Here is a 5,716-nt window from a genome sequence, read left to right on the forward strand (position 1 = left end):
TCTTACCAAATTAGCAAACCATAATTCATAAACAAGATATCACTAAATGAGCAAACCATAATTCATAAACAAGATATCGGAATATCCTAAGGCACCACATTAATAAATCACATATCTTCATGTTCATTTTGTAAATAAATGCTTGCATTTACATGATATTGCAAACTTTCAAATACATATAATTTTAAAGATTCACTAGTCAAAATAATTAACAATAGTAATAACTAGCTATTCTTTAATATAATCATTCATAAGTGGCTCTAAGGCTAGGCCACTTTGGCCGTTACCTTAGTCCCCCAACGTTCTTTATTTTTTATTATTTATTATTATTATTTTTTTTTTATTTTTTTTTTATTATTATTATTATTATTATTATTATTACATACTATCATTTATAATAATTATTATAAATTAAAGTGTTATACTATATTTTTTGTTATTTGATTAAGGTTATTTTATACAAATAAGTTCATAAACTACGATAATTTTCTTCACTCCTCAACCAGTATATTTTCTTTACTCATCAATTACATTTTTATCCTTTTTATATAGGAATTAAGTTATATACATCGACGACATAATGAATTTCTTTTACAATCTTCTCTGAAACTGCATGAACAAAAAAGCATTCACGAACCGGGTTTTCTTTTAGCATAATTTAACATGTTATAGTAGGCTATACAATTTATTTTAGATATTCACCAATGAGTGTTACTTAATAGAATGAACTACAATTATTGTTAAAATTGATCAGAAGGTGTAAGTATTTTTGACATTGTCAATGCTCAAAACTAAACTATATATATGTTCATTTCTTTTTCTTGTCTGTGATGATAGCCAAATCAAATCTTCACTTTGAGTTTGGACCTAACATCGATAATCCACCACTTTATTGTTTGTTCTCTTCTTCCATTTTTTTTTTTTTTTAAATCGCTATTCTTTTTTGTCTTAAATGATTAATTTGTTGTTTAGAATGATTTTTTTTTTTTGGGTGTACAAATTTTAATAAAATAAATTTAAGGGCCTCTTAATATGGTTTTGTCTTAGGCCAAAAGAGATCCGTTGATCCGCCCCTGTAATCATTCCATACAGTACGAACTATTTCTTCACATTGAGCATCAGTCATTTTTTGTAAATTTTACAATGATGTGTCTTTTTCACAAACTATAAACTTATGGGTCTTTTTTTACATTTAAAAAAAAAAAATCACAACTTAAAATTTGAAATTCTACTTTTTAGAATTTGGGATTGAAATCAAAATTGATTTTTTGTTTAAAATTTCATAAATAAACGCTGATTTCAAATCAAAATTTGAAACTGGGACCCCAAATCCTTTGGCTAAACGCCTGCTAAGAATTTTAAAGGTGAAATTCATCGGGTTTAAATCGTGAAGCTGCATCCACATGTTGTTGGAGTGAGGGGAGAGGTCAAGTTTTGTGAATCTAATGAAGGATTTATGGATATATATAGGACAACTAATTAATTTTAATTAGTAATATAAGACAACTATAATGTGAATGAAACTTTTTTTGACCATTTTCTTTTCAAATTTATAGAAAACAAAAAGAGTATTTGAAACAAAAAACCGTGGTTTTGTAAGTAAATGATACTGTAATGCATGACAACTCATTTGTGGTTGTATTTTCTTTTTGTTAATCATTTTATTCATGTGCAGTTACTTGATTTATTCGGGTTTTCTAATTTAGTGAGTCGCTCATGTTTGTCGATTATATATTTGTAATTAGATATAATGGTTAAAAAACACTCGAACTATCACATTTTTGTAAGTTTCACACCCCAACTATCAGTTGTTCCTTTTTCCTACCGAACTATCACCATCTATGTATTAAAAGACACCTAATTGAGTTTTCAGGTAGGAAAAGAGAACAAATTATAGTTGATCTAATCAACTTTGAGGTATGTATTAATACATAGATGATGATAGTTTAGGTAAGAAAGGGAAACAACATATAGTTAGGACGCGAACTCGCAAAAAACGTGATAGTTGGGGTATATTTTGACCACTAACTCTTGTGACTTACTTCAATAAAGTAACTTATTAATTTGGATGGATTGTACAATAAACTCACTTAATAATATAATGACCATAAGTAGTTTTCCTAAATCAAATCAAACATTCCCAAAGTTATGTTTGCCATCTTTGCTTCATTATTAGCTCTCATGAGCTTAATTAATTAATAATCACTCCATGTACGGTTTCACGACCTTCCCACCCTTTTACTTAACATTGAGAAGTTGTACCTTGTCATTAATCATAAGCGTGATTAGCTCTTCTTGACAATCAGATAAATAACAACGAGGGTCGCGCCATATTTCGTTCGAAAAATACGATGCTTTAGTCCTTGAATTAAGAAAAACAGATTAAAGATGAGAATCATGGGATACACACACAAATTTTACTCATAAGTTTTGTTACTTCTTCTGTATTAATTTATGTGATACTTTTCGTATTTCGAGATTCAAGCTTGTTAGTTTTGATCGTGAGTTTGAACATAAAATTCTTAAATTTTTTGAAATAAAATTTACACATTTAAAAACAATGTAAAAAGTATTATAAGTCATCATAGTTAATAATTTAAAATATATAAAAAGCATATGAAAAAAATTACGATTAAAGAAGGGAATAGTAAAATAGTTTTTTCTTGCATTACATCGACTAATACTATGCGAACTAAGCATAACACTTCACCCTATCGTCATATTGGGAACCTGTTTCGCACCAACTAAGCATAACACATGTATTGAACACAGGGCGGATCCACCTTGAAACGTGGAGATGGCATGGCACCCGGAAGCTTGGATATTTTCTTGTACATTTAAGTTTAAATTTTCTACATTAAGGATAGATATTTTGTATGGCACTCTAAGTTGAAAACTGCAAGAAGGTGCCACTGGCGGAGACCTATCTATGGAATTCTCACTTTATTTGCGAGGTCCAGTAATGGAACACTTTTGAAACAAGGAGGATTCTTTTTTTCCTTTGCCACGTTCTCTTTTCCTTTTATTTGTGTTTTTTAATCATTTCTCCACGTTTTGCCTTTTTTCACCTATGCCCATTTTTTTTCTTTCTATTTGTCAACGATTTTTGAGTGAGGAAACACAAATTTGATTTATTCAAAATCCGATAAATTTAAATCAGGGCCTTACCACAAACATATGATTTTTTTTCTTTCAAATTTGAAAACTCTGGTCTTTTTAGGAATTCTTAAATGAGATAAACAAATTACAACTTTCTATAAATTTCAAAATATGTTATGGATTTATGTGATTTTCAATGATTGTTCAATTCAATTTAGAGTTCATTCCTTTAAAATTGTGATGAGAATTTCATTCTCGTTGAGTGGCATTGTAAAAAAAAAATATATATATATATATAATAATAATAATAATAATAATAATTGGTCTTATCTTTTTAGATTTGGGGTAACATAATTTTACATTTACGTACGGTAATTTTTTTGTTTAAATTTGATAAAGAATAATAACAACAATGGAATAGAAAATTATTTTTACTTGTGTAATTCTTGTTTTGTATAAAAGGATTGTGGTTTCCCTATTGAATATTGTTCAAGAAGGTATGGATTAAACATGTCATTCCCCTGCTAAAAATGTTATATTTTTGTTTCTAAGGTTTTTGGTTCTTATGGTGATAGAGAGATATGATTTTTATTTTCTACGGATTAAAAACCGAATAATTAAATCAAAATCTTAATTTAAAAGGATCTAATCGAATCGAACCAAACCAAACCAAATGCTCACCCGATACGCATCGTCAATGCAAAGCGTAGATTAAAGAAAATGTGGCACCCGCCACTATCAAATCCTGGATCTGCCTCTGATGGAACACTTCTATTATTCATTTGTTTTGTGCTTGCAATTATTAGTTTACGTACATGAAATTTGTACTGAACAATAAGCTAACCAAATTATACGACTGTTGTCTGGTTCTTCTCCAAACTCCGCGATACGCCCAAATTACACCTTTTAAAATAGGTGTAAGCGGTCGTTGTCAAATATAGAACCCAACAGGTTGAGGTCGAATCACGTAGAATACGATGAAGAAATATTGTTAAGTGTAATGTCGACTATTAGCCTATATTTCTAGGGAAAGGGGTATAATAATGACTGGTTTGAAGATTGTTAACTTAATTTATCGCTAGTTATTGTTAAAAAGATAATATATTGGTAAAGGGACTAAGGTTGTGGTTCCAAAGAAAAGTAATGCGAATGGGTATCGCATGTTGCATCCGAAGTTTGCGATTATGTGTGGACTCGCATTCTAGTGCACTTTTCCGATTTTGCTTAGAGCTGGAGTATGTGACCGCATCTGGAGTTTGCGGTGCCGCATCTTGCTACATGTTGGCAAACTCTGTTGATTTGTGCAAACATTTTGCGACTGCATCTTGGAATGCGGTGCCGCATCTTGGCCGCATTTTCATCATTCTTCTCTTTTTTCTGCCACTTTGTTCCCTTTATGGTCTCGAACTCATAAAACCTTAAAACACACAAAAACATAATAGAAATAGAGAAAAATACTTGAAATGACTCCTAAAAAGCATAAGTAGTGGATATAGAAAGCCTGAAAATCCACAACTAATCACTCTGACAGCGAAAAGCTCTTGGGTGATATCAAAATACTCTTTGATGATCGATGAATTATGATATTATAATTATTGATGTATTACTAAGCTTATCCCCACTTGTCGAATTATACTGGTATGTTGTATTAGTAGACAATAAAGTTATTAATATCTTACGAGTAACTTATTATAATCTATTAGTGCCTCTCAATTTGAGTTACATTAGTATATTATAAAAAAGGAAGAAAAAACAAAGAATATAATAAGATAACATAATAATTTTCGGTACAATCTACAAGTACCTAAGGATATTTATCTGAAATAGAAAAAAAGGTTAATTTTTCTCTACCCAATTTTTCTCAAACCTTTCTTCACAAATCAAGCAAAGGAAAAAAAATTGTCTCTCTCTTTCCCTTTCACTTTTCCTTTCATTTCCCCCCAACCTTTCTCACTTCCCAGACAGAGTAAGGCTTATCGAACAATTTGGAACCCGTTTGACCATAAGAATTATTCACTATTTTATTTCCTTAGATTTTTCAATTTATTTGGAAATAGTGCTTAACCATGAAAATTTCAAATCAACTTAAAGTTATATTTTAGGCTTAAGTCATCCTCCGACACCTAAATTTGTCCACATATTCAACTTCGGCGACTTCAACTAGACATACACGAGTGAACACCTATACCATTGAACCACTTAGATACTTTTTTTGATAATCATTCCACAAATGTAAAATGTATGTAATGCACTCGCCAATAACGCAACTTAAGTAGTCAATTAACTGTGAACATGTGGCATTTGAGTCCTAAATAATGCTTAAAAAACATTTTATGAGTGAAAGAAAAAGAAAATTATTTTTATGCAAAAAAAAAAAAAAAATCTAAACCCCCACCCCGCCCCCACACTAAACCCATGGAATGCTACAGTACCTGCCGTCCACTACCACCCCCATTTCTTCTTTTCTTCTTTCATACCAATCCGTTCTCTTCAAAAAGAAAATTCATAATTTAACAAGAATGACCAACTCAGATTTGAAAAAAGAAAGAAAACTGTAATGGTGGTAGCATTTTCAAATCCGAAGAAAAAAAACGAGGATGCAGGACGATAATGGTGA

Source organism: Lycium ferocissimum, chromosome 10 (assembly GCF_029784015.1).
Source record: "Lycium ferocissimum isolate CSIRO_LF1 chromosome 10, AGI_CSIRO_Lferr_CH_V1, whole genome shotgun sequence".
Classification (NCBI taxonomy): domain Eukaryota; kingdom Viridiplantae; phylum Streptophyta; class Magnoliopsida; order Solanales; family Solanaceae; genus Lycium; species Lycium ferocissimum.